This window comes from Hevea brasiliensis, chromosome 6 (genome assembly GCF_030052815.1).
Source record: "Hevea brasiliensis isolate MT/VB/25A 57/8 chromosome 6, ASM3005281v1, whole genome shotgun sequence".
NCBI lineage: Eukaryota > Viridiplantae > Streptophyta > Magnoliopsida > Malpighiales > Euphorbiaceae > Hevea > Hevea brasiliensis.
Window position 1 is genome coordinate 10730423 of NC_079498.1, and position 8974 is coordinate 10739396.

At 27.5% G+C, this 8974-nt stretch overlaps 1 non-coding gene across 1 annotated transcript; it reads left to right on the top strand.

Moving 5' to 3' along the window:
• The first annotated feature begins 763 nt into the window (after nucleotides 1-763).
• LOC131181118 (small nucleolar RNA R71) lies at nucleotides 764-870 on the top strand. Its single transcript, XR_009149746.1, has one exon. It is a non-coding gene; the product is annotated as a small nucleolar RNA R71 (small nucleolar RNA).
• The last annotated feature ends 8104 nt before the right edge of the window (nucleotides 871-8974 follow it).

Here is an 8974-nt window from a genome sequence, read left to right on the forward strand (position 1 = left end):
GGAAGATGCTTGTTGTGCAATCTGATTTTCCAACATTCTGTTATGTGTTTGCATCTGTTCTAGCCTTGCTTTCATCTCTCTCATCTCTTCATCATGCTTAGTTTGGTTAGTAAGAATCTGTTGTAACAAAACTTCTGTGGTAGAACCTTTCTCTTGCTGTTTTAGTGGAGGATTCATGTTTCTCTGCTAAAAATTAGGCAATGGTTGCCTATTTTGCTGATATAGAATTCCTTGTTGCTGTTGTGGTTGAAAATTCTGATTTGGGACTTGGTTTTGCTGATTTCCCCATGAAAAGTTGGGATGATTCCTCCAAGCTGGATTATAAGTTTGAGAGTAAAGATTCCCCATTTGTTTGTTTCCATAATTGCCAACATATGCAACTTGCTCTCTATAGTCTACTCCATAGCTAGTAGTTCCTTCTGCATAAGCAACTTGTTGTGAACTTCCAGATGATGATGATGAACTAAGCAACATACTTAAATCTTCCATCTTCTTAGCCAAAACATTTGTAAGTGCATCAAACTTTGCATTAATCATGTTGAATGGATCAAGGTCATACATTCCAATAGCTTTTCTCTTTTGAGTTGGAGCTGGTCCTCTTGGATTACTCCAAATATGAGTATTCTTTGCAATTTTCTCCAACAGCTCATAAGCTTCATCTTCTTGCTTCATAATAAATTCTCCTCCTATTTGAGCATCAATAATCCCTCTAATTGCAGGAGTAACATTGGTGTAAAAATTATGGTTTATCATCCATTTTGGAATGGCATGATGTGGACATTGTCTCTCTAATTCCTTCCATCTCATCCATGATTCATGGAGAGTTTCATCTTCTCTTGGTCTGAAAACTGTCATTTGATTCCTCAATTCTTGAGTTTTTCCAGGTGGAAAATATTGTGCAGAAATGCATCAGTGAGTTGCGCCCAATTTGTAATAGAGTTGTGAGGTAAAGAATCAAGCCAATCCAATGCTCTATCCTTCAAAGAGAATGTGAATAGCTTCAATCTTGCTGCATCATCAGATACTCCAGGTTGTTTTTGCATATCACAAATCATAGCAAACTTCTTTAGATGTGTGTGTGGATTTTCTAAAGGATGTCTCCCAAATTGGGAATTTTGAATCATTTGAAGTACCCCAAAATCCATCTTGTAGCTATTTGCATCAATTCTTGGTCTTGCTATACTCTCTCTCAAGTCATCAAACCAAGGAAATGCATGATCCATCATACTTCCCCTAGGCACATTAGCATTTATAACCTCTTCACCTTGGGCTGCATTCTCATTGTTTCGATCATTTTCAGCATTACCACCACCAATTCTAACTCTTTCATCAACCATTTCTGCTTCAATTTCAGTTACTCTCAAGACTTCTTTCTTTTTTCTGGTTTCTTTCTTGTTGGCTCTATAAAATTTCTCAATTTCAGGATTAAACAATAAGAATGTATCACTTGTGCTTCTAACTCTTCTCATAAAAGATTAAGAGTACCTAAAAAGAAAAAACAAACACAAAATGAAAAGATAACAAAAATAAAAACTACAAACAACTAAAATAATCAAGAATTTAATCTTAAACAAACAACTTCCCGGTAACGACTCCAAAAAATTGATGTGGCCCAACCGCAAGTGCACGAGTCGTACAAGTAATATAGAAAAGATATCGTTCCCATTAGAAGTTGTGTTAATGATCGAATTTTTGATATAAAAATTGACTAATTTAAACTATTTTTGAAATTAAAGCAATAAATTGATAGATATTGAAGTGTGAAATCTATATATACAAAATTAATAATCTAATCAACAATGTAATGATTCAACTAAATTTGCGGCAAATTAAAATAAGCAAATTGAAATATGATAAGATTTAAAATGGCAAGCAATTAAATTCGATTAGAAATTAACAATAATAAAAGGGGCGATTCCGGAGTTTAGGAATTTATATTCAAGCTATTTTGAGATTTTTAAATTGGTTATCCAATCTTATGGAATTTACGGGTTTTAAGGAGATTAATTCTTAAATCCTTTGAATACTCTTTTGAGTGAGACAAAGAGTGCCTTAATCAATCTAATCCTACTTTCGTGGAGTTAAAATTAATCAAAACCTATTAAGTTCCTTAATTAATTTGTAAATCCTCTTAATCCTTAGTCTATTTCTAGATCTAAGTTAATTAAGTCCAATTTCTTGATTATTTATCACAAAGTTTTCTTCTTTCGGTGCTTCAACCGTGAATTAAGAACAATACTTAATGGGATCCTACACTAAGCATGTCATTGAGTATACAAGAAATGAATAAAACTTCATTAAAACCACAAAATATGGATTACCCGATCAAAATCCACAAAATATCTCAAATATTACATCCCAACTCCAAAATCTAATGAAAACTACTCACTATCCATAATATTTACAAGAAATTCTAAGTAAATATGGAAATAAATCTTAAATCTAAGCTAAGAACTAAGAAACCCAATACAAGAAAGGTAGGAAATAAAGAAGAAAGGAAGAAAACTCCAAATCTGGTTCAGAAATGAAGGTGACGTTTTTGCTCTATTTTTCTGACTCTTCCCTTGCTGCTGCTCTTTTCTTCCCTCATTTTTCCCCTCTTTCTGAAATGAGATAAGGACATATTTATATCTTTCTGACAAGTAGCACTAAAATGGTGTGTTTGAGATGAAGTTCACGTGAGGAAAATCTTCTGCCAGCTCATTATGAAGAGAAGCACAGGTTGTGCAAGTTTCTTATGCAGATTCCATGCAAAATTTGTGGTTCCAGGTGTTTCCCGTGATGTTGTATAAGCTATGCAAGTTGGTTGTGCAGTTTCTTCAAGCTTTGGAGACTTCTATGAAACTGCATAAGTGGACTGCATAAGTTATGTAAGCCCTTATGCAGTTTTCGACAAGTTTTGGGCTCTCTGCGTGAAGCTGCATAAGCGTAGTGCGAGACTGCATAAGTTATGCAGTTTTCCGTGAAGCTGCATAAGCAGGACGTGAACTTGCATAAGTCATGCAGAGTAGTTATGCAGATTTCGGCAGGTTTAGGAGTTTGCTTCTTCTTGTTGTGCAGAACTACACAACTTATGCAGCAAGTTATGCACATTTTGGCCACCTTGCATTTTTCAACTTTCAAGCTTTGTTTTTGATATCTTTGGCTGTAGGAATCACTCCTCATTGGCTTAATTTCTTTTTAGTCCCTCAAAAACACCATTTTTCCTACAAAACAAAGCAGAATTACAAATTAACTCAAAAATTAACAATTATGGAAAACTATCTAAATAACTAATAAAATTGACTAAAAATGACTAACAAGTGAATGAAATGGCCATGAAATTTAACCTAATTGACTATGCAAAATGCATGTATCAAGGCTTGACAGGTTACAAACCATTTAATACTCCAATGGAGCAAAACTTAAAGCTAGATAATGAACAAAGTGAATTTCTTGCAATTGTTTCCAGTTATTAGAGGTTGGTTGGAAGGCTTACTTATCTTATAATCACTAGGCCTGACATCAATTTTGTTGTGCAAGCTCTTAGCCAATTTATGCATTCGCCTAGAAAACTTCATCTTAAAGCTGCCTATAGAGTGCTTAAGAATCTAAAAGCGTTGCCATGTCAAGGAATTTTATTCTCATCAAAAAGCTCGTTAAAGTTGCAAGGTTTTTGTTATTCAAATTAGGCTTTGTGCCCAACATCTAGGAGGTCAGTTATAGGCTATTGTCTTTTACTTGGAAGTTTGGTGTCCCGGAAAGCACAGAAACAACATACGATTTCAAGGTCCTCTATAGAGGCAGAGCATAGGGCCATGATTGACTTGACTTACGAGTTATTGTGGATGAAAAGATTGTTAGCAGAACTTGGGAAAAAGATTGATGAGGTTATAACTTTGAATTGTGACAATCAGGCAACTATTTACGAAGCAAAAAATCTGGCATTTCACGAACATACCAAACATATAGAAATCAATTTTCATTTAGTTCGTGATCAAGCGGAAGCAAAGATTGTGTTGCCAGCTTATGTGCCCTCTGAAGCACAATTAGCTGATGTATTAACAAAGCCACTTGGAAAACAGCAGCATCATTATTTGTTGAGCAAATATTTTTCAATCCCTTAAGGGGGCGTGTTAAGATAACCTGCTTTAATTAATTTAAGTTTAAATTTTAAATTAGATATCTAGATGATTTGTTACATATTGTTACCTAGATAGCTGATAGAGATAAGTATAGCTAGCTGTCAAAGCTTGTATATAAAGACACAAATAGCTAACTTATAGACGTGAATCAAAGATTTCTTTCCTCTTCAGTCATTTCACTTACTAGAGACGTTGGTCTAGTGGTAAAACTAGCTAAGATTCAGCCTTGAAACCAAAGGTTCCATGTTCAAATTCCATAATGTTGGTTTGTTAGGATGCATAGATGTTGATTACTTCACTCTGCAAATGCACTTTAGATTAGATTAGTTCAAATTGTAATTATTATAATTATGATGTATCTTATACTTCATCTCATAAAAAGAAAAAAAGGAAAAGTCATGGGATGTTCTTTTTATTTATTAGGTTTTTATTAGAATTTAAACTAGCCATAAAAACGATTTCAATAACTATGATTGAACCAAAGGTTAATGTCACACTAGATTAAAAGATACTCTGCATATTATATTTTCTCGTTAAATTATATATTTTGGGTCTATTGAGTTGGCTTAGATTCAACTTGCCTTATAATTTTTTTCTATTTTCTTATCATTAACAACATTGGCTCATAAAAAAAAGAGTGAAATCATTATGTATAAATAGATACATTAATTACGCCTTTGGATGGTCTATACTCTATTGCTTGCAAAAATATAAAAGCTTAGATGCACAACACAATATATTGGAGCAATAACTTTTCATATAAATCACATACTCAAATTTATGTGTTAAACAAACTTTAATATTATATTCTACTTTCATTGCCACCAATGGCTTATACAGAAACTCACAACCAATGCCCAAAGTGGTACTAAATTTGGAGGCATTGTAACACTCCGAGAGACAAAGTATAATTAAGCAGCATCCAGAGAAAACGACAACACAAATCAATTGAAACTGCATCTTTGATCCAACTCGGTCCAAAGCAGAGACAAAAGATCGAACACCCAAAAAAAAAAAGAAGCCGGCTGTGATCCAACGAAACTGGAATTTTCTGCAGAATTAAACATGAAAACAATAAAATGTTTAAGGAATAATTTTCATGTCTCTCAATCTTCCCACCCACATCCGAATACTCTTGAATGTATCAGCAAACCCAGAAAAACCAAATTCACGACTCTTATTCATGCTACAAACATGTTGAAGCTTCAAATGCAACACCATATTGGTAGCATCAAAACAAGTAATATCCTCCATCTTAGTCTTAAAAAGCCCATACTTTTTAACAATCTCATCCCACACTTTTCCCTTGTCCTTCATCATCTCAGCCCAATCAAAACTTATTATCAATTGATGGAGTTGAATAGTTATACTTTTCTATATTCAAGTGTCAAATAAGATACAATTAAAAGAGAAGTGTCAAGTAACTTTTCAAATAAAAATAAACAATCAAATGATGAATTTAGACAATGGATATTGATTATAATTTATCTAATATAATTAAAATAAAAATGAATAAGCAAAAAATTAAATGACCGAATATTAATAAATGGTGAAAAAAAAAAGAATGAGGAGGGTGCTACATGTACAGATAAATTATGCGAAATTGTCTATCACTTTACAGTTACAAGTGTTTGTATCATGCGAAAAAGTCTAGACTTTTTTCGTGATTACCTAATGTGTTCGTATTAACTTGAAATGTTGAAAGACATTAAATTTTCAAGTTTATGTAAATTGAGCCAACTGATGGATTAATTGGTAAATTGGCCAACTCAATCAAGTTTAATGTGGATCAACTAGTAAACCATGTCCCAGAAAAATTTTAATATTATTAAAGGGATTCAAATATGGGTTTGTTTAAACCTGGAGTACAAATTTGTTATTGATGTTTTTAGATAATAAATTTTGAGGAAAGACTGTTCAATAAAAATTAAAAATTACTAATTAAGGTTTAAAAATAAATTAAACAAGTTGATTAAATATTAAATGACTATATAAGCCATAATATTTCAATATTAATTTAATATACTTTAATCTATATAAGATTGTAATTATTAATTTATTAAAATAATTATAATATACTAATATGAATATATAAAATATTATTAATTACATAATATATATTAAATACAATATACACATCAATAGTCCACTAACTAAATTTTAATTTAATTCTAATTAAATTTTAACCGCTTAATCCTTCATCTTCACGGGTTCTTCAACTGAGTCAATTCTAAAATTCTTAATTAAAAAAGGGTATATATATATATATATTATCAATTAATTCACTAATTTAACACAGCACGTTTTTTTATTTATGTTACATGTCAACCTATAATTTATTAACTCATTTTGATCCATTAATCTATAAATTATATTATTAGGATAAGGTAAATTAGTAAGTATAAATTTAATTATTTATTACAGTTGATTTTTATTTTCTTTATCAAAATTTATTTAATTTATATCAAAAGTTAAAAAATTATATTGTTTTCTAATTTTTTTTAAATATTAATTAGCTATATTGAAGGGTCACTTATTTATTTAACGTTAGATTATATAATTTTATATATTATTAAATTTATATATTATTTTAATTTATAAATATTAAAAATTATTAAATTGTGTGAAAACATATTAAATAAGTAATATTAGATTATTTCAAATCATATTATTAAATTATATTAAATGAACGAGTCATATATTAAATTTTATTAAATTATTGTATTATGTCAAATTAACACAATATAATTTAATACTAATTATATCTTATCATATTTACCTATATAATAAAAAGGTAAAATTTAAAAATTTGTACATAATAAAAAATGGAAAAATAATTATATAATTTAAAACTTAATCAAAGTAGAACTTAAATTATAAAACCAATTCTAATATAAAATAAAGTTTAGAGTTTTAAATTAATATGAAATAGATCCTAAATTATAAAATAAAAATAAGAGTTTTAATTAAAATAGAAATGAAGAAAATCATTTTTCGAAAGTGGTAGTCTTCCGCGTGCTTCCAAATATCAAAACAACTTATACGAAATTGACAAATCATGGACAAAACATTGCTTCTCAATACAGTGGTCCATGATTTTTCTTTTTCTTTTTTCTTTTTTCGTAAGGTAAGCCCATGATTGGCGAGACACAAGTCTTCAGCGTTGATGTTACAGGCACGAAACGCTAGTTTGAATCAACACAAACACGACTCACGTACACCACATTAATTTATGGAAATAAGCCAATTTGTCCTTTAAGTTTAATTTAATTTATTTTTACTTTTTAATTTAATTTATAAATTTTTATTTGTATTTAAATTAATTCAATTAATTATTATGTGTTATTTTTTAATATTTAATTATTTTTTAATAATAAAATATTTTTTATATTGTATAATTATTTAAATAAAAAAATAAAAATATTATTTTTATTATTTAATATTATTAATTAAATTGAAAATATAAAAACATATTTTTATATTTTCATATAATTAATTAAAATTAAAAATTATTACTATAATTAATTTTAATTATTTAAATGAAAAAAATGATTTTTGTATTTCATATTTTTAATTTAAAATTACAAAATTATAATTAAATAAAATTAAAAATATAAAAATATTATTTTTATATTATTAATTAATATTAAAAAAGAAAAATATAAAAATAACTAATTATAGTTAATTAATTAAGATTAAAAATAATTAACTAAATAATTAATATTAAAAAATAATTAATTTTAAAAATATTTAAAAAATTAAAAAATATATAACTCTCACACCAAAGTGATGAATGAGTTATACCTTCCTCAAATTTGAGCTAAATTAAATATAACTTAAAATTTTTGAATTAAATTAAATTAAATTAAACTTCTTCGATAAGTATAGAAAAAAAAATAAATTTTATTCCTCAATTTATATAACTGAATTATTACCACCCTTATTTCCAAGTTCAAACTTGAAATCAATATCTCGTATTCACAGTAAATGCAAAGAAAAGTAAAGTAAATATTTTAAAAATTTTGAGTATTCCTTGTTAAATGTTTCACCTGTTTTGTTTAATTGATAAATATAATAAAGATATGTATTATATAAATTATATTTTATTAAAATAAATATAAAATTATAAATTTATTATATTATATTATTTGTTTTATTATTAAATTAAATATATAATTATTAAATTAATATATTATATTATTTATTATATTATTAAAATAAATATATAATTATTAATCTACTATATTATATTATTTATTTTATTATTAAATTAAGAAAATAATTAAATTATTTTAAAAAATAATTAAATAACTTTAAAAATATAAATAAAATAATAAATTTAATTAATTTAATTATTAAATTAAAAATAATCAAATTAATAAATATAAATCGAAAATTTTAAAAATCATTAACCAAATCGAATAAAATTAAATATCCTTTGATCAAAACAATGAAACTTTATCGTTTGAACGCAAAACACAGTACTGCAACTGTGGTTAAAACCTGATCTACATAAAGCAGGATTGTCCCCACAACATTAACCATGCAACGAAGACAAGTCGCGGGACGCCTCCCATCGACCCCACTCCATGACTTCTAAATAGACTTAAGTTTGGTATTGATATTATTTTAAATCTTATTAAAAAAATAATTAAAAAGAAATATTTTATTATTTTAATATTTTTAATACTAAAATTGAATAAATTTTATTTTTATTTATTTTTTAACACTCTCTGATTAGTATATTTAAAAAAGGTAATTTTTTCAACAGTATTATCAAATCGGCCCTTAAAAGTTGTAATTTTAGCTGCTACACCAACATTGTATGAAATATAAAGTTTGAGTTAAAG